The 21960-nt window shown below is 38.2% G+C and overlaps 1 long non-coding RNA gene across 1 annotated transcript in view; it reads left to right on the top strand.

The window, feature by feature from the left end:
* LOC141540276 (uncharacterized) overlaps window positions 1-21740 on the top strand; it is a 30320-nt gene extending 8580 nt beyond the window's left edge. Inside the window, exon 3 of the long non-coding RNA XR_012481511.1 lies at window positions 21492-21740. This is a non-coding gene — a long non-coding RNA (uncharacterized LOC141540276). The remainder of the gene's footprint in view (window positions 1-21491) is intronic.
* Window positions 21741-21960: the final 220 nt, after the last annotated feature.

The raw sequence follows: 21960 nt of genomic DNA, 5'->3' as shown, positions 1-21960 counted from the left end.
CACTTAACCCTTCCATCTACTAGCTACATGGCAGCTAGTATCTTATATCTCTTCTGGCTTTTGTGGCTAAATTTAAGAAGGCCACATACAAGGAAATTGGAAAACGAGTAGATGTCTATCAACTGGGGAATGACTGAATAAGTTATGGTATAGGAAAGTAATGAAATATTGTTCTCTAAAAAGTTGATGAACATGGTTTTAGAAAGGCCTGGAAAGATTTACATGAACTGATGTTGAGTGAAATGAGCAGAACCAGGAATACATTGTACACAGTAACAGCAAAAATATGATGATCAGTTATTAAAAATTTAGTTCTTCTCAATGGTTCAGTGATCGAAAGCAATCCCAATAAACTTTGGATGGAAAATGCCATCTTTCAACAGAGAGAGAAATATGGAAACAGAATGTAAATCAACACATGCTGTGTTCTCTTTTTTTTTTTTTTTCTTTTCTTTTTTTTCCCCCCCTCTTTCATGGTTTTTCGCTTTTCTTCTAATTTTGTCATTAAAGGGAAGACAGAGATATAATAGCCATTGGCCAAGGGGAAGCATGATAGAAAAGATGCTAGATTTGGAATCAGAAGATCTGCATTCAAATCCTGACAATGCTAAACACTATATGATCTTGGGGAAATCAATTCTGTGCTTCAGTTTCCTCTGTAAAAATGAAAGAGGTGAATTAGATCAGGGCTTCTTAACCTTTTCCACTCAGGACCCTTTTCGCTAGAGAAATTTTTATTCTACCCCATCTTGAACCTGAGCTGAGGAGTTTCTGGCAGCATTCAGGCACGCAAGGTTCAAAGTATATTCAGAACCCAGGCTGCAGTGAAGTCCAGTGATGCAACTTTGGCCAGAAACACACCTTGGGTTCATTACAAGTTAGTAATTTTTGTTCAATGTGGTCAGAAACCTTTTACTGTTGCATATTTTTCTTAACCCTCTATATTCAATTATATTTCGCATTTAAGACATTTTGGACTTTGGATCTCAGAGACTCCTTTCAATGGAAAATGGATGAGCCTATGATCTCCAGGCATTTTTGGAAACCTGACTTTCTCCAGCATCTCATTCTCCTTGAACCTGTCTTTCAGGCTAACACAAGCCCCCCCTCCACGCCCCTGTTCTCCTAGGCCCTTGACCTATTTGTGCCTCATCAGCCTCCTTTCAGTCTTGACGTTATTTTAATACTCTTCTATTCTGGAATGCCTTGATCTTTTGACCTTTCTGTGTCCATCCCTGATAATTATCAGAAAATAGGTCAACTATTCTCTTTTTCTAGCTTTTCCAGTATGTCAGCAGGCTTGAGGTTGGATTGTGTTTTGACCTAAGTCCTAGCTTTATCATTTGTATCAACATGGTTTCCAATCCTCAGGAGCTACAGTTTGCTAAGCTTGTTTTCCATCTGGTTTCCCACTATGTAAAAGTCTGTGGTTAGTGTCTTCTCTTAATCCTATCTTCATACTGATTATTTTAACAGAAACTTCCCATTTTTAGCATTGATCTTCCAGATAATTAAAAAAAAATCTATAAGCTTGTTTTATTCTTGTGATTTTTTTAAAGAAAGAATTTTTTTAAAGAAAGAATTGTTGCCTGTCTGTTTATCTAATCTCTGTTTTTCTGTCTCAGTGTCTCTATCTAATCTGTGTCTTTCAGTATCTAATCTGATGGATGATTTCATCAGTGTAAGGGTCCTGAGATTTTATCAGGACTGAGTTGACATCCAGATCAGCAGTTCATTTTTGTTGTGCAGTTATTTTCAGTTGTGTCTGAATCTTCAGGAACCCATTTGGGGTTTGTTTGGCAGAGATACTGAAATGTTTGCCATTTCTGTCTCCAGCTTATTTGACAGATCATGAAACTGAGGCAACAAACAGGTGATTTGCACAGGGTCATGCAGCTAGTAAGAGTCTGGGGCCAGAATTTTGCAGCTGTGAGACCCAGCTCTCTATCCACTTCATTAGTCAGTTGCTCCAGTCATCTAATAATAATTCTCACCACTCTATCTTACAGAATTGTTCAGGAGCTCTCTGAAGTTGAAGAGACTTCCCCATGTTTATATGACCATTCATGACAGAGGCAGGATTTAAATCCAGGTCATATTGACCAGGACCAGGTGCCGTACCCACCTCCACTGCCATGGGACTTCCCAGTTTTTGTCTAAATTCTTTCAGTGCTTTGATCCACTTGAGAATCTTTCTCAGGATATTCTTGCCTATGTCTTTTGGCATGGCTTCTGCTACATTATTTTAGTAACTTCCTTATTTTTCCACACTCTTCTTTACTTGTCTTTTGACAATTGTTAGATCTTGTGTGTATGTATGTAAATATGTGTGTATGTGTGTATTTAAAAATTGGACTGTCTCTTTAGAGTTTTGAGGGGTTTTTTGCACCTATGATTTCATTAGTTCAGGGAGCTCCTTTATAAGGAAATTCATTCCAGTGAATATCTGTACTCTTTCAAAAATACCCAGACTTGGGGCAGCTAGGTGGTGCAGTGGATAGAGAACCAGCCCTGAAGTCAGGAGGACCTGAGTTCAAATCTGATATCAGACACTTAACACTTCCTGGCTGTGTGACCCTGGGCAAGTCACCTAACCCCAATTGCCTCAAGAAAAAAAAAATACCCAGACTTGGACTGTTTGGGGACTAAATAATCTAAAAGGTAAAGGGACATGCTCAGGGTCACACTGCCATTGAATATACAAGTCAGGACTTAAACTCAAGACTGTCTAACTCTGAGATTAATTTGTTATCCATGAAATCATTTTGCTTCCCACTGGAATTTCTCTTGTTCTCTTTAGTTTTTTTGGAGGGGAATGTAACTAGCTCTACTCTGGCAGCTTCTTCCATTCCATTAACAATTACCTTGAATAGACCTGACTACTCATTTCTTCAACCAATTGATAGCTTAATGCTATATATCCCAAGGAGGTCAAAAGCAGAACAGAAGGTTCTCCCCTCCCTCTCTCCCCGCCACCGCCCATGCAAATATTCCTATCACCACTTTTGTAGTAGCAAAGAATTGGAAATAGCATACTTGGCCATTAATTGAAGAATGGACAAAAAAAAAATTATGGTATACAAATATATTAAACTATTACTACACTGGAAAAATAACCAATATGAAAAATTCAGAGAAATGTCTATGAGCTGATAATGACATAAGCAGAACTGTAACAAGCTGTTGTCTCTAGAAGCTGCTGGATCGCGCTCTCTGGGAAGAGATCTGCTGTGTCTTCTACTCAAATCTCTCCGACAGATTCTTCTTCCTGTAACGAACCGTTGTCTCCAGGCAGTTGCTGTTAACTCTTGTCCAAAGAAGTGACTTCCCTTCCTGCAGAGAGCCCCGTCAAGCCTGATGCAATGCAGAGTCTTCCTTCTTGAATCCTGGCTCTGAATCTCCTCCAGCTCTTATCCTTCTCCAGGCCGATCTGCTCTCTGCGCCCAGTGCTGTCTCTTTTTATCCTCCCAGAGAATGGGCGTGGGATAATGCAAGGGCTTCTGGGAAGAACCACCCCAGCCAATGAGCTTGCCCCCTCTATCAAGTCAACCTGAGTTCTCACCTTGTAATTGTCCAGAAAACCTGAATTCTCACCTTGTCACCATCCAGACAACCCCAGTCCTCACTCAGCAATCCCAACATCTCCCCCTTTCTTTTGATTTAGAACATAGGACAGTCATGACCTTGAAACATAAATCCATCAATATGGGAAGTATTACAGATAATTACATAAATTACATAAGCACATAGTAACATAGTAACATAACACATGCTAGAAGTATATAACATAATCATAATCATAAATTGAAAATTTATAAATGTCCATAAGTCCATTGTCCATTAGTCTCATCTTGTGTGAGGAAGTCCAATGATTCCTGCTGGTTTTTAAAGTTCTTTAACAGTCTTCTTATTATCCATGCTCTTTCAGTGTCAGATGTTTCTTAGATCTTCTCCTTTATTTTGAGATCTTTCTCTTTTTCTGTCTCTCTCTGATGGACAAGGCGAATATGACTCGTTGGCACCCATCTGATTCCTTCTCCTGCTGAAGAAATACAAGCAAACCCTCTCCCCCAGGCAGTTAACCTATCTAATTTTCTTCTATTTACCACTTTCTAAATCTCTTCTCATCATCTGGCAATTACATTGGAATTGTTTGCACTGGACATAGCCCTGTTGGTTTAAAAGGCCTGTATTCTCCCCAAGTATAATCCATTTTTGCAATCTGATTGCCTTTTGACTCACTTATCAGGTAATCCCTTTCTGCCATGTGATTGCTTTTCTGCTGGTTGATTAAATCAGAGTCCTGGCCTTCTAAAGACTCTTTGGGTATAACATCAGCTGCCATCATGCCCCAAGTCTTTTTTGCCTGGGGCCCTGGACCTGGGCCCCTCATCCCATTTCCCTGAATTATTCTACACTCTGATGCCCAATGGAGTGCTCTGTTGCATTTTGGACATGGGGTTTTAGGTCTTCTCTCACCCTGTCTTCTCACTGTATCTCCATATCTACACTGAGCTCTTAGATGCCCAATTTTTCCACATTGAAAACATCGCCGAGTTTCTCTAGAAGGCCCTTGCCAGGAGGGACCCTGTCTTTCCACATTCATCATTGTCCGGGTGTAAAAAGCATTTGTTCCCACTGTAGCACAGCGTCTTATGATCTCCTCTAAAGGAGCATCTTTGTCTAATCCCCATATAATTCTTTTACAAATCTCGTTGGCATTTTCCTTAGCCAGATGTCTGGTCATTATTTCTGTAGCTGCATTTTCTCCAATAGTTCTTTTGACAGCAGTTTGCAAACGTCCCACAAAATCTGCAAAAGGTTCATTGGGACCTTGCTGTATTTTAGTGAAAGCCTCTCCGCGATCTTTCTGTCCAGGGAGGACACCCCAAGCTTTTATTGCAGCCTTAGCAATTTGCTCATATATTGTCATGGTATAATTAATCTGTTCCGAATTCTCTCCATACCGACCTTCACCAGCCAAGTGCTCAAAAGTGAATTGTGTGTTAACTCCTATTTCCAAATTGCATCTGACTTGAATTTTACATAATTCATGAAATTCTGCAAGCCATAATAAATTTTCTCCAGGTTCCAGACATGTCCTTGCTATGGATTTCCAATCATTCGGGGTTAGGACTTCATAAGACAAACCATCTAGTAACATTTTGACATAAGCTGATGTAGCCCCATAAAGGGTACAACCTTTTTTCAAATCCTTAATTTTATTCAAATCTAAAGGTGCATATCTTCTCCTTTTTTTACCTACAGAGTCAGTATTTTCAATCACAGGATATGCATGTATAAAATCACTTATATCCTGTCCTTCTCTCTTAGCTTTAACCAATGCTTTTTCTAATCTTGTCATAGGCTTAGGCTTCTTCACAGGCAATTCTGTTTGTGTTTCTGCCTCTTCCCCTCTTTCTTCCTCCATCTCTGAAGGTGGGGTTGATGTGGGCCTGTCAATAATCTGTTCTCTAGGCAGGGTTGAAGCTTCTTCAAGAGAATCATACCATAATTCCTCATTTAAATCCTCTTGCTCTAGGGAAAGATCTTGATCTTTCCTTTTTTCCTCACACTTCCTCCTCTGTTCATTTTTAAAACTTTTCCTTCTCCTACAACTTGCTTGATAGTTTAAGGCTAATTGAACTATGTTGTAGATATAAAATACTTCTGCAGAAATTGAACGAGGCCCATTTTTTGCTTGAAATTCTTTCATTTCATATCCCACTAGCTTCCATTTATCTACATCTATCTTTTCTTCCTCTAAGAACCAAGGGGATGTACGTCTTAATGCAGCCAAGAGTTTAGCAATCTGTACCCAGGTTACAAGTAAACTCTGCTCCTCAATTATCTTGATTATACTCTCTATAGTACCACTCCTGAATGGAGCTGAGGTTGCTTCTGGGGCTGAGGTTGAGTCAGCTGAGGTCCAGGGATTGAATATAGCTAACATCTGCCCCATTTCAGCTATAAGAGATTCCTGGTTTAGCCCTTAACAAGTTAAGTTCCTTATTTATCTATTAGCACGCTCACTTAATCTTTAACAAAGTTTCCTCGTTACTCACGGTTCTGGGTCAGAGAGACTGAGATCTAGATCTGAAGCTTTTCCACTAGAATCAGGACTGTGTCTGTCCCTGTTTGGGCGCCAAATTGCGAAGGTCTGGTCTAGCTCCTCTTGTCAGGATAAGCAAAAGTCCTTGCCCCACGTTGGGTGCCAAATTGTAGCGAGCTGTTGTCTCTAGAAGCTGCTGGATCGCGCTCTCTGGGAAGAGATCTGCTGTGTCTTCTACTCAAATCTCTCCGACAGATTCTTCTTCCTGTAACGAACCGTTGTCTCCAGGCAGTTGCTGTTAACTCTTGTCCAAAGAAGTGACTTCCCTTCCTGCAGAGAGCCCCGTCAAGCCTGATGCAATTCAGAGTCTTCCTTCTTGAATCCTGGCTCTGAATCTCCTCCAGCTCTTATCCTTCTCCAGGCCGATCTGCTCTCTGCGCCCAGTGCTGTCTCTTTTTATCCTCCCAGAGAATGGGCGTGGGATAATGCAAGGGCTTCTGGGAAGAACCACCCCAGCCAATGAGCTTGCCCCCTCTATCAAGTCAACCTGAGTTCTCACCTTGTAATTGTCCAGAAAACCTGAATTCTCACCTTGTCACCATCCAGACAACCCCAGTCCTCACTCAGCAATCCCAACACAGAACCATGAAAGCAATATGCACAATCACTAAAACAATATAAACAGAAAGAACTCTTCCCCTCATAAAAATAATGGGATTCTTTATAATTAAAATGAGTAAGCTTGTTCTGGAGAAAAGTTGGGGAAAGAATCTTGTTTCCTTCTCTGCAGAGAAGGGAACTATGGGTGTGAGACACAGCATATGCTGTCAGACAGGCATATTCAGTTTTCTCTTTTTAGTTTGTCTTACAAAGGATGGCTCATTGATTAGGAAATGAGGAAATGAAGGTGATTTCTTTTTTAAAGACATTAGTAAAAATAAGAATTTTTCTTTTAAAAAACCCTACCTAATTATAATGACTAGCAATTTTTTTTTTTTTTTTTTTATCCCAAAGGCAATTAAACTTAAGCGACTTGTCCAGAATTATACAGCTAGTAAGTGTTAAGCATCTGAGGCCAGACTTGAAATGGTCCTCCTGACCAGGACCAGTGCTCTTTCATAGAACCTTTTGACTACCCTCTTTCTAACAAATCTAATACACAGTTTGTTGATATGTATAATTCCTCCTGTATCTTATTTCAATCCTATTCAAGTTCAATCAAATCTTAAATCTTTGCCTCTCTTGGAACTGAACAATTTCCAAAATCTATTTGCCAAGCATAAACTTCTCTGAACCCTTCCATTCTCTCACACTGAACCTATTTTTGGTTCTTGTGAACTATGGTCACTTTTTGTCATTCTGTTGTTTTTTAGTTATGTCAAACTCTTCACAATTCCACTTATGGTTTTCTTTCCTTTTTTACTTAATTACCTTTAAAGATACTTTTCAATATTCATCTTTGTAAGATTTTGAACTCTAATTTTTTTCTCCTTCCCTTTCCAGCAATTTGATATATTATACATGTACAATCATGGAAACATATTTCCACATTAATCAGGGTGTGAGAGAAGAATCAGAATGAAAGGGAAAACCATGAGAAAGAAAAAAACAAAAGTGAAAGAGTTCTGCTTCGATCTGCATTCTGACTCCATAATTCTTTCTCTGAATGTGGTGAGCATTTTCCATCATGAGTCCTTTAGAATATTCTTGGATCGTTGCATTGCTGAGAAGAGCTAAGTCTATTATAGTTGTTCATCATACAATATTGCTATTACTGTGTACAATGTTCTCCGGGTTCTGTTCACTTCACTCAGCATCAGTTCATGTGAATCGTTCCAGGTTTTTGTGAAGTCTGCCTGCTTGGAATTTCTTATAGAACAAAAATATTCCATTACATTCATATACCACAATTTGTTCAGCCATTCCCCAATTAAGGAGTACCCATTACTCATTATTGAAGTGCTTTGATTTTTTTCTCCAGCTCATTTTACAGATGAGGAAACTGAGGCAAATAAAGTAAAATGATTTACCCAGGATTACTTAGCTAGTAAGAGTCTGAGGCCAGATTTGAACCCGGTAAGAGGAGTTTTCCTGACTTTAGGACCAGCATTGTATCCACCTTGCCTCCTGACTGCCATTTTGGACACTTGTCTTAACCTTATTCTCCCAATCCATTTTCCTTTTTTTCTCTTCATTTACCTACATAACCCAACCTGTCTCCATGGTCTGCCCCTTTAATGTCTCACTACTACTCTGGAATCTAAGGACCCATTCTCTTCTGTCATTCAGTATGTGTGTATCATCTGTTTTAGTGTCAGAGATAATTACAAATACTGTCGCTATTTCTTTAAGAGTCAAATGGAATACCGTGGAAATGGCAGTTTTAACCCAGTTTGAAGAGACCTTTGAATTTGAGAGAATTTAAGACTGTTTTCCTGCCTCAGTTGAAAAAAGGATAAAGAAAATGAAGCAGGCTTTTTCTCATGTGACTGAACTTTTAAAATTTTTATCTTGCAAAGAGGATGAAAAAAATTTTCAAGAAGATACTTTATTCCATATTTCTGAGTGGTAGAACTGTGTTTCCAGAAGTAAGAAATCTTCTGCAATTACATTGGTGTTTAAAGTGACTCTGAATGTGATTATTCTCACAACTAAAATGTCATAAGTAGTTATTTATGTCTTTGTGTTATAATTGATTACACATTAAATTGTATAGCCAGTAACTTTGATATTAAGTTAATCCATACATATACATATATAAATGTATATATTTATATTTACATATATAAATAAGTGTATCTTTATATTGCTATATGTAAATGCATGTATATTGAGGAAGAGATACAGAGATAGAAAGAGAGAAAAAGAAAGAGATACAGAGAGACAGAAAGACAAGGAGAAAGGGAAAGAGAGAGTGGTGGAGAAAGGGAGGGAAAGAGAGAGGGAGAAAGAAAGAAAGAGATGAGGAACCACTGTTGGGAAAGGAGGTATCTCCATTTTATTAAATACATTCTATTTAATTAACTAGAGTGGAAGCTATGAGCTTACTTGATTGAGAGATATGTTGAAATTTTATTAATTAATGAAAAAATATGCAAATGTATCCTGGATTACCCTAGAGCTCAAAGCTATTACATTAAATATGGAAATGAGTCAAGTACCAGATTGAATATGATACAATCTAATAACCTTGTTATACTAGTAAAACATCCCCTGGTAACCCCCACTCTATCATTTCTTTAATCTTGTTCCAGGATTGCTAAATGTCAAATTGTTCTTTTTAAGGTTACCAGTGATCTCTTAATGGCCAAATCTAATGACCTTTTCCAAATCCTTATTCTTCTTGATCTTTTTGCAGCTTTTGAAATGGATCAAGATCCCTTTTGCCTGTCTTTTCCCCGTGTTTTCAGACTACTACTCTTTCCTGGTGCTCTTCCTGCCATCTGGGCTTCTCCCTCTCAGTCACTTTTGCTGGACTCTCATTGGTGACTCAATTCCTATGTGTGATGATTAAAAAAGGTTCAAGAAACATCGTCTCTGGGTAATTTAATCATTTTATTAATAAGATCAGCATGTTATTAATAAAAAGATGGCATCTCTTTTTTATAGAAGTTTTTCTTATTTTCAAAACATATGCAAGGATAATTTTTCAGCACTGACTCTCCTTCCAATTCCCCCTTCTTTCCCCCCACTCCCTCCCCTAGATAGCAAGTGATCCAATATATGTTAAATTCAATATAGGCAGATATATTTATATAATTCTCTTGCTGCCCAAGAAAAATCAGATTAAAAAAGAAAAAAATGACAAAAAAAAAAAAAAAAAAAATCCAAGCAAACCACAACAGAAAGAGTGAAAATGCTGTGTTTTGGTCCACCCTCAGTTCCCACAATCCTCTTTCTGGGTAGAGATGGCTCTCATCATCACAAGATTATTGGAACTGGCCTGAATCATCTGATTGTCGAAGAGAACCATGTCCATCAGAATTGATCATCATATGAACTTGTTGCTGTGTACAGTGATCTCCTGTTTCTGCTCATTTCACTCAGCATCAGTTTATTTAAGTCTCTCCAGGCCTTTCTGAAATCATCCTGCTGATGATTTCTTATAGAACAAAAATATTCCATAATATTCATATACCATAATTTATACAATCATTCTCCAACTAATGGGCATCCATTCAGTTTCCAGTTTCTTGCCACCACAAAAAAGGGCTGCCACAAACATTCTTGCACATGTGGGTCCCTTTCCCTTCTTAAATATCTCTTTAATATATAAGCCCAGTAGTAACACTGCTGGGTCAAAGGGTATGCACGGTTTGATAACTTTTTGAGCATAGTTCCAAATTGCTCTCCAGAATGGCCAGATTTGTTCACAGTTCCATCAACAATGTATTAGTGTTCCAGTTTTCTCACAAACTTTCCAACATTAATTGTTATCTTCTCTGTCATTTTAGCCAATTTGAAAAGTGTTTAGTGGTATCTTAGAGTTGTCTTAATTTGCATTTCTCTGATCAATAGTGATTTAGAGCATTTTTCATGTGACTAGCAATAGTTTCAATTTCTTCATCTGAAAATTTGTTCATATCCTTTGACCATTTATCAATTGGAGAATGGCTTGAATTCTTATCAATTTGAATCAATTCTCTATTTCAGAAATGAAACCTTTATCAGAACCCTTGAATGTTAAAAATAGTTTCCCAATTTATTGCTTCTCTTCTTGTCTGCATTAGTTTTGTGTGTATAAAAATTTTTTACTTTAATATATCAAAATTATCTATTTTGCATTTTATAATTTATTCTAGTTCTTCTTTGGCCATAAATTCCTTCCTTCTCCACAGATCTGAGAGGAGATTATTCTTTGTTCTTCTAATTTGCTTATAATATCAATATTTATGTCTAAATCATGAACCCATTTCAACTTTATCTTGGTATATGGCCATCTCTCTTAAACCAAAGACAATCATGACAGTGGGCTCACCAGTTTGTATATCCTTCAAAGGGTAGATATTCAATGAGGAACTGAGAGTGACATCATGTCACCCTTGGACAGAGATACTCATTTCTATACCCAGACCACCCCCAGCCTCTGGCAATCTATTCAAAGAATTTGTCAGCAAGCCAGCTGTAAAATATGATGACTACTTGACCATTGATTGGATTCTTGAAGAAAAAATGTTAGTGCAATCTCATTATCAACAATGCCTTTCAAGAGGCTGAATTTTTGTTAAAATCAGTAGTTTAGAAGAAGGGAACTCTGAATATCTCCAAATCATTGGTAATTTCTCTCATATGTAAGTGCACACACTCTAATGCTCTGTCCAATAGACTCTTCTGTCTATACTGTTTCTGTCCTATGAATCTAACTCTCCTCTCTACACAGATATTTCCCTAATCTCAATATGCAGCTTGAGTCTTCCTGTTTAAGTTCAGACTAACATCAGCAAATATCTAATGGATATTTTTACCAGCATATCCAATTTTTACAATGCTTCTCAATAATTTTTTGTTCCATAAACCCCTTTTTAAAAACAGAAATGTACAGCCAAGATAATTTAGCATTCTAGTCATAATATTCTTTACAATTATTTGCTATTTAAAGCCCAGCTTAAACTGAGGATCCACAACCCCATAATGGGGTCTTGTAACTGAATGAGGGAGTGAAGAAATGATGATTTATTATCTCTGATTTGTATATCTATTTTATATACTTGGGATCATGTAAAAAAATTTAGGGTGAAACAGGTTCATGAGTAGAAAAAAGCTGAAAAGTCCTAAATTACCATTAAAGAACCTCTTGGATCATCATTTCCAACTCCTCCTCCCCTTTACCCAGGATTCTTTTGAACCTAGAAAGAGGAACCTTCTCATAAGCATCTCAAACTCAACAAATCTAAATTAAAGCTTGTTATCTTTTCCCTACCATTGGGGAAGGGACCTCCTTCCTGTGAGTCACCTAAAGCCTTAGTATTATCCTTGACTCTACCTATCCAATGGGCGGTCCCATCTCGCTCATTCCCTATTCACAGTATTTTTAAGATAAGTTGCCTTCTCTTTATTCACATCTCCCTCGTCCCAATTAATGGGACCTCACCATCTACTACAAACCTTTTTAGCTCTGCCCAGCTTCAAGCTGAGCTTCCGAAAGCCCAGATGACCCTGTCATCGCCCTGCTCACAAAGGTCCGGTGGAAACTTGTTATCTATAAGACAAAATGCAGGAAAGCCCTTTACAATTTTGGCTCCAGCCTGTCTTTATAGAGGTTATTGAATGCTATTATTGTCTGGGGATTAAATACTCCAGCAAGCAGGGATGTACATGACATTCCATCTTCTGTCTTCATGGTTCCCAAGCTACAACTTTCTCACATTTTCCTCTTAGAATTCCTAAGACTTCCTTCAAAACTCAGGTCAAGCACCCCTTCTTACATGAGTCCTAATCTCATTCATCTCTTTCCAAGTTTTTAGTGCTCTCCCTCTTGGAAATGATATTGTGAATATATATTTTTTAATATTTACTGTGTAGTATTTTGCCTTCCCTCGATAGAATGTAAGCTTTTTGAGGGCAGGAATTGTTTCATTTTTATCTTTGTATTCCTAGCACTAGTATAGACAGTACCTGGAAGACAGTAGGCACTTAATAAATGCTCATTGAGGAAATGAATTCAATGACAAATTCAATTTATTTCAGCCATTACAAATTTACAATGGGTAGCATCAGCTGGGTTGTTGCCATAGTTCAGGCATCTTCCCACTCAATCGCCATCCACACAGTGATGGTTCCTGTCTCTCTTTTTTCCTGTCCCCAACCACCTCCACCCACACTTAGAGAAACCCAGAATCATGTTTCACAAACAAGAATGAGGTCATCCAACTTGAACTCCCTTCTTTAAAACTTCCCACCATCATTGCTCACTCTTCTCTCCTCTCTGATCTTGGGAGAAAAGATTCCCTGATTCGGTCCTTTTTGAAGAATTATCAATGTATATTTTGATGTCTTTGAGTACAGTCATGGACGGGAGTTTAGAAAAGGGAAGAGGGGCTTAGTACTTATAAAAGGGAACACTTGGGAGAACATGAAACCGCTTTCCCTTGGAAAAGCAGGGGCATAAGTGGCCATAAGGATGCAGGAGAAGGAATCAGGTACCCAGATTTCCCTTCATGTTGGATGGACAGCTGCCTTTATGTGCTTTTGAGGAGTCTGGTGTGCCACCAGACATGAGAATAGATTCTTTTGGAATATTCATCTTTTAGTATCCCTTAGTTGTATCCTGAAGACAGAGAACCCAAGTTCTCATGGAAGTATTCAGGTGGTTGAGAGTCACAGCTGTGACTCTTGGAAAATCTTGGGTTTCCTCCAAGGAATTCCCATTCCTGGGGGAATGGGAAGAGATTAATTCAGAAGTCTAGTAAATACCAATTAAAAAAAAAAATTATCTGAAGTCTTGTAAGCTTCCCCATCCCCTGGGAACTCAACCTCTGACCTTCCCTTAAGTATAATGTATCCTAACTCTCCCACATTTTTTAAGCCAAGATATTATCATGCTGGTCTCAGCGGACATCCCTGACCTTCTCACAAAACATTCTGTTATATTCAGGTTTTCTGAGATGAAATTCTGAGAAAGACACAAAATAAGGTGGAAATGTATGAATAAACATCCTGTTTATGGCTCTTCCTTACTAGATGATGAACCTAAAAAGGAGGCAGGGCTGGCGGCTGCCTCCTTGGTTCTGGACTCAGAAAGACTGGAGTTCAGATTCTACATTCTGGCTCCTTTGTGCCTCAGTTTCCTCAACTGTAAAAAGAGGAGCTTGGACAAGCCTCTGACCTTCCTTCCAGTTCTGGATCTATGGTTTTCCTCACTAAAAGAACGCCCACCATTTCCCATTATTATTACCCTGTCTGGCCACCAGCTGAAATGTTATTAGCATGGGCTTCTTTGATGCTTGGAAATGGCACAGGCCAGGGGAGCAGCTAGCCTGGGGCTTTTCTGTAGAATCAGAATCTGAAGTTCTCTGGGGCTTGAACCCTTTGATCTCCTACCCTAATGGCTACAAGACTGAAAGTAACAGGTTTGGCTGGCTAATCTCATCTGCCTGTGTGGGCTCTTGCTGCCTGATCTGGGGGAGTTTCTCCTCTTTCTGGGAGAAATAAAATAGCTTAGTCTTCCCCTCTGGAGGCAAAAACAATTCTTTAAGTGCTGGGGAGTGGAGAGAAAAACATCCTGTGAAAAAATGTGCTAGAACTCTGTGTGCCTGCTTTCCACGGTGACTAAACCCCTGGAGCTCAGCTGACTCCCACGGAGGCTGTGTGGGCTGGAGGCAGCCACTGGTTCAAGGAACCTTTAGATAAATTCATGCTAAGGGAAAGGGGAGCTGTGCAGGCTATGGGATACTGGGAAAAGATAGCTGCCGTGGAGACCTAGGGTCTGGAGACCAAGATGGGCTCCTTGTGTAACCTTGGTTACACACACACACACACACACACACACACACACTCATTTTATTTCTACATATGTACACACACAGACAGATACAGACATACACACAGACATATATATATGTATGCATGTATACACACACACACACACACACACACACATATATATATAAATCCAGATTTGGATGCATACTAGCTGTGTGATCCTGGGTAAATCACTTTGTCTCAGGTTCTTATCTGAAAAATGAACTGGAAAAGGAAATGGCAAACCACTCCAGTATCTCTACCAATCTACCACAAAAACCCCCAAATGGGGTCATGGAGAATCGGACGAGACTGAAAGGACTGAACAAAACCATGGCCATGCACAATGCAGATATTATTTTGCAGGTTTGTATGTGCACAAGCACACATACCAGAACATGCTTATATGAACCTAGGTGCACACGTGTGTGATGCACACACTGAATGAATAGAACAGAGGAAGTACAATAAGTTATGAATCTAATAATTCCCCAGAAACCCAGGTTTTGGGGTGGGGGGTGAGGAGAAAGCTAGTCCATATACTTGAAGCTTTTAAAGCACAAATTTATACTTTTTGAAGTTTTTTTTCCATCTACCCCAGTATGATATATGTATGAATGCATGTATACATACAATATGTACACACACATATGTGAAACAATGGTGCGGGGCAGCAGGAGTACGGGTGTGAACAAGCACTTAGTGCTTACCAGACATCTAGGGGAGTCACATTAGGCGCCTCATTTGAGGTAATATGGAGTGGGTACAGCCCTGGACTCGAAGTCAGCTGGGTTCCAATCCCAGTTCTGCCATTTTGCAGCCACAAACAAGTCCTTTCCTTCTCTGGGTCTCAGTAAAATGGAGAGAATTCAACCACCTCACAAGACTTGGATAAGTTAAAGATAAGACAGTGAATATAAAAGGTTTTGCCACCTTTAAAGCCTTTATGATTCTGTTTCTTCATCTGTAAAAGGGAGGTCTCTGATAAAACTTTCTGAGGGCTGTATATATATCTCCACAAAAGTGGCAAAGGATCATTTATAGTCATTCTAACTGTAGCTAGCATTTATATAGCACCTTCTGTGTGCTAGGTACTGTGCTAAGCTCTTTACAATTATTCTTAGTTGATTTTCACAATGACCTTTTGAGGGAGGTGCTGTTATTATCCCCCATTTTACAGATGAGGAAATTAAGGCAGAGATGAAATGACTCACCCAGGTCACACAGCTGTTAGTGTCTTAAACATGGATTTAAATTCAGGTCTCCCTGATTCCAGGCCCAGTGCTATCCAGAGCTGGAAGAGGACTGGGGACATCTAGTTCAACCCTTTTGTGGACCCTAGGCCCAGAAGAAAATGACATTTTCCCTTTCTCTTTAAAAAAAAAAAAAAAAAAAAAAAATTTGTGGAACAAAACATTTATTTCCATAACATAGGACAAGTAAAAAAGATAAAGAAGCATTAAGTCTATCAGAATTGATCATCACATAATCTTGTTACTGTGAACAATGTTTTCCTGGAATAAACCCATTTTAAATATTCCACTAACAAGTACCAACTATATTCTAGACCCTGTGCTAGGTGTTGGATATACAAAGATGATACCTGTCCTCAAGGGGCTTACTGCTTTTTGGGGAAATGTATTTGCAAAAGAGATACAATGTGATTTTTGCAGGCAGGACATCAGGGCTCCTGGACAGGGAGGTGATTCCTTGAAGATGTTAAAAACTTTTTCACTTTCAGGTCAGGTGAGCTCTGTTAACCTCAGGTGTTAATCTCTATCAGAGAATTCCCCTTCCAGTAGATAAATTCAAATCTCTTTGTGTGTTGGGGCCAAGGGATGAGAGGATGGCCTAATCCAACAGCTTCTTAGAGTGTTCCTTTTGGGCGGGATATGACTGTAACACATTACAGTTTAACTAAATTTATGGAGCAGATTTGTTTCTGCAAAAAACTTGTAGATTTTGGCACAATGAGAATTTTACCATTGACTTCCATTATAAAATGGAAATATGTTCCTCTGGAAAATAATTTTGGTCCTAAGATATATGCATTATTTTTTTTGCAAGGTAACTGAGCTTAAATGACTTGTCCAAGGCCGCACAGCTAGTAAGTATTAAAGTGTATGAGGCTAGACTTGAACTCTGGTCCTCCTGATTTTAGAGTAAATGCCCTATCCACTGCACCATCTAGCTTCCCCTAGGAGATGATATACTCACATCCAAGAAGGCAGCAAACGTTGTGAAATCTCATATTTTTCTTAACATGGGAATTTTCTTTAAAAATATTTTTATCTTTTTTGTCTTTACATAACCTTACTTTCTAAATATATCCCTTCTCCATCCCTAGCCGGACAGATTGGGAGATATCTTGGAGTCCCTCCACCCCAAATCTCACTTGGCCATTGTTTGGACTGTGATGGAGCAGGGTGAATGTAAATAGCATTTGCTTCTGTTCTGGGAGGACTTTCCCTCCCAGATTGAAGTTCTGTTTTTTGACTAGGTAGAAAAGGCCATTCTCTCCCTCTTTTCTTATCTAACTTTAATCACCTAATGGGTGTTGCCTTAGTCCTACTGAGACCTTTTGAAGACCTTATCTTAAAAAGCCCTAGGTCTCTCACTGCATCCTGGGCCATCTCCAGTCATCCTGATTCATATCTTCCACCAGACCCTGAAGTTCTGGAGGAGAAGGCAGGTGACTTTGCTCAGCTCTCCCTCACTTAAATCCAACTCACTTGCAAATCATGGCAATGTCAAGATTCTCTCTGAGAATGAAGGACAAACAATAATGACCCAGATAAAGAGCAATAAGTAAAGTCAACTGATCAGGTCTGATACTCTATGCCATATGGATACCATACCCATAGTCTCTCACCTCGTAAAGAAGGTCAAGAAAAAGATTTTCTGATTTAAAAAATAGAAATTATATAAGAATAAGTAAAATGTTAAAATATCTCAAACAAATAAGATAGAATAAAACAAAAATAAATAATAAAACCTTTTTAATTACAAAACTTTGGGGAGGTTTTTGGCCAATGTGTTCTGCATAAAGATGTGATAGATTATTAGGGGCAAATTCATGAACAATGAGTATTTTCAGATACAGAAAGCATTTTGACCTTGGGCTGAATCAGAGGAAGAATCAATGTATCCACAAGTTCAAGCAGGCGGACTTCTTCCTATGACCTTGTTTTCAGGCCTTCCCTTTCCCTCCCTCCCTCTAGCTATGAGGTCCAGTGAATGCAGGAAGAGGAGGATGCTAAGGAGATGAACTTCTAAATACTATTTTGGTTTCCAAGTTTTCAACATTTCTATAGGTCCCTGATCAGAATGATGGAGGTGCTCCATTCAGAGGGGCAGATCTCAGAGTGACTATGCCTTCTCGTCCTGTGGGATGCTTTATAGACTTCCATAATCCCTTCTTACCTCTGTAGAAAATTTCCTTGAGGCCCTAGAGGAAGGGGCTTTTTAAGTTGCTTGGTGATGAGTGAGCTAATTAGCCTGCCACATGTCATCCCTAGTCCTTGCTAGCTCACTGGGCCACTTCTTGTCAATGCATTAAATAAACAGTGGGTATCCCCAAACCATTAGGTTTTAATAGTTTAAAATTACACTAGTAGGAATTTTGAGATGCCCTATATTTTGTGCCACTTTATTCATGGAAATCATCTTGGGCAAGATCCTGCAGTTTATACCCAGTATACATCTGAAATTGTAAAAACAGATACCCATCAATCAACAAGCATAGATTAACTGTCCAATATGTGTAAGGCACTGTGCCAAATGTCAGGGGCACAAAGACAAAACATCTGCATAACTTTATTTATTTATTTATTCATTCATTTATTTGTCTTTCTTTTTCTTTCTCTCTCTTCCTTCCTTCCTTCCTTCTTTCCTTCCTTCTTTCCTTCCTTCCTTCTTTCTTTCTTTTTTTTTCTTTCTTTCTTTCTTTCTTTCTTTCTTTCTTTCTTTCTTTCTTTCTTTCTTTCTTTCTTTCTTTCTTTCTTTCTTTCTTTCTTTCTTTCTTTCTTTCTTTCCTCCTTTCTTTCCTCCTTTCTTTCCTCCTTTCTTTCCTCCTTTCTTTCCTCCTTTCTTTCCTCCTTTCTTTCCTCCTTTCTTTCCTCCTTTCTTTCCTTTCCTCCTTTCTCCCTTTCTTCCCAGGGAATTGTGCTTTATACCAAGGACTTTTTTTTTTTTTATTATTCTGTAAAGGTGAGGGAACAAACAGTTCAGCAAAGTTAACCAATACCTCAGTTGGATCTGGGTTCAGGGACCTTGGGTCCCAATTCCTCTCCTGTGGTTTCTTACCTCTATAACTTTGGACAAGTTGGGCTTTTCATCTGTAAAATGGATTCACAGGTCTTGGAGGTCTATTGTCTTTGACCCTATGGATCTAAGCAGAACTGGTCAGCTGAACACCTCTGCAAGGGAGAGAGGGAGGCACATTCTCCTATCTCTTCTTCTGCAACAAGCTTGGCCATTATCAGTACACTGTGTTCATCAATGTTATACTTGTTCTTTCCATTCAGATCATTGGTGGGGTCTGTATTGTTTTGTCTGATTTGGCAAATTTCATTTCCTTAAAGAGAGCTACTGAACTGGGTGCCCCCTCTTTTAAAAATAGTAATAGCTTTTTATTTTTCATAATACAAGCAAAGACAGTTTTCAACATTCACTATTGCAGAATCTTGTATCCCAAGATTTTCTCTCTACCTCAGTCCCTGTACCTCCTTTTTCTTTTTTTTTTTTAATTTTTTATTATATATATATTTTTTATAATATTATCCCTTGTATTCATTTTTCCAAATTATCCCCCCCTCCCTCTATTCCCTCCCCCCGATGACAGGCAATCCCATACATTTTACATGTGTTACAATATAGTCTAGGTACAATACATGTGTGTGAATATCATTTTCTTGTTACACAATAAACATTAGAATCCGAAGGTACATGCAACCTGGGCAGACAGATATTAGTGCTAACAATTTACATTCACTTCCCAGTGTTTCTTCTCTGGGCGTAGCTACTTCTGTCCATCATTGATCAACTGGAAGTGAGTTGGATCTTCTTTATGTTGAAGATTTCCACTTCCATCAGAATACATCCTCATACAGTATTGTTGTTGAAGTGTACAGTGATCTTCTGGTTCTGCTCATTTCACTCAGCATCAGTTGATTTAAGTCTCTCCAGGCCTCTCTGTATTCCTCCTGCTGTGTACCTCCTTTTTCTTAACAGCAAGGAATCTAATATAAGTTAGAAATGTGCAATTCTTGTCATATTTCCACATTTATCATGCTGCACAAGAAAAAAATCAGATCAAAAGGGGAGAAAATGAGAAAGAGAAATGAGCAAGCAAAGAACAAAAACAAAAAAGGGGAAAATACTATTTTGTGATCTATATTCAGTCCCCATAGTCTTCTCTCTGTATGCAGATGGCCTCTCCATCACAAGTCTATAAGAACTGGCCTGAATCACCTCACTGTTGAAAAGAGCCACATCCATCACAGCTGATCATCACATAATCTTATTGCTGTATACAATGTTCTTTTGGTTTTACTTTACTCAGCATCAGCTCTCCAGGCTTCTCTGAAATCATCCTGCTGATTGTTTCTTACAAAACAATAATATTCCTCAACATTCATTTGCCATAACTTATTCAGCCATTCCCCAACTGATGGGTAGCCACTCATTTTCTAGTTCATTGCCACAACAAAAAGGGCTTCTACAAATATTTTTCTACATGAGTCCTTTCCCCTGCTTTTTATGATCTTTTTGGGATAGAGGCCAGTAGAGTAACTATTGGATCAAAGGGTATGCCCAGTTTATAGCCCTCTGGATATAGTTACAAATTGCTCTCCAGAATGATTGGAATAGTTCACAACTCCACTAACTATGTATTAGTGTTTCAGTTTTCCCATATCCCCTCCAATATTCATCATTATCTTTTCCTGTCATCTTAGCCAGTCTGAGAGGTGGGTAGTGGTACCTCAGAGTTGTCTTAATTTGTATTTTTCTAATTAATACTGATTTAAAGCATTTTGTTCATATAAGTAGAAATGACTTTAATTTCTTCATCTGAAAATAGTCTGTTCATATCCTTTGACCATTTATCTTTTTTTTTTAATTAAAGCTTTTCATTTACAAAGCATATACATAGGTAATTTTTCCAACATTGACCCTTGCATAACCTTTTGTTCCAAATTTTCCCCTCCTTCTCTCTATCCCCTTTCCTAGCCGGCAGGTAGTCTAATACATGTTAAAGATGTTGAAATACATGTTAGATCCAATATATGTATACTTATTTATACAGTTAATCTTGTTGCACAAGAAAAGTCAGATCAAGAAGGAAGAGAAAGAAAAACTGAAAAAGAAAACACAATGTAAGCAAATAACAGAGAAAATAACAGAGAGAGTGAGAATGCTATGTGGTATTCCACATTCTGTTCCCATGGTTCTCTCTCTGGATGTAGATGGCTCTCTTCATCACTGCACAAGAAGAACTGGTTTGAATCATCTCAATGTTGAAAAGAGCCACGTCCATCAGAATTGATCGTCTTTGACCATTTATCAATTGGAGATTGGCTTGAATTCTTATAAATTTGAGTCAATTCTCTATATATTTAGGATATGAGGCCTTTATCAGAACCCCTTGGATATAATTTTTTTTTCTCCAATTTTTGCTTCCCTCCAAATCTTGGCTATGTTGGTTTTGTTTATACAAAAACTTTTTAAATTTAATATAATCAAAATTATGCATTGTGCATTTCATAACGTTCTTTAGTTCTTTGGTTATAAATTGCTTCCTTCTTCACAGATCTGAGAGAGATTATTCCTTGTTTTAATTTGCTTATAGTATCACTATATTTAAATCATGAACCTATTTTGACCTTATCTTGGTATAAAGTACAAGGCCTAGTTTCTGCCATATTGTTTTTCAATTTTCCCGGCAATTTTTGTGAAATAATTTTTTTTTTTTTTTAAGTGGAGATTCTGGGATGAACTGTCCATCAGATGAAGGGGTCCCAGTGTCAAAAGACATCTTCCTGCTCTTCCCTATTTGGAAGTGTATCTTTTTATCTTTATTTCTGTCCTGGCCAGTGCTTGGAATGTAAGAGCTTTGTCAATCCCTAAATCATTACTTTCACTACTTGTAACATGGTTTTCCTTATTTTTCCCCATAGTTTTAAGCATTTAAATACTAATAATGAGAAGTCCGAGAATTGCCTTAGGGTCACACAGTCGGTATGCATCAGAGATGAGCCATGCTGAGTGTGATTCCCTGGGTGACATAATAAATTTATAAACAAATATATATGTTTATATTTATTTATTTATGTTTATAAATAAATAGACTAGAATAGATTCTAATTTATATTAGCAGAAGGATTGTCTTCTCTGGGAATTCCTAATACCAATGTAATCCCAGACTTGGTTAAAATATAATAGCAGCA

Source organism: Sminthopsis crassicaudata, chromosome 4, assembly GCF_048593235.1.
Source record: "Sminthopsis crassicaudata isolate SCR6 chromosome 4, ASM4859323v1, whole genome shotgun sequence".
In the NCBI taxonomy this organism is placed as follows: Eukaryota; Metazoa; Chordata; class Mammalia; order Dasyuromorphia; family Dasyuridae; genus Sminthopsis; species Sminthopsis crassicaudata.
The sequence above is the reverse complement of the archived record's forward strand: the minus strand, read 5'-3'. Positions and strand labels throughout refer to the sequence as shown.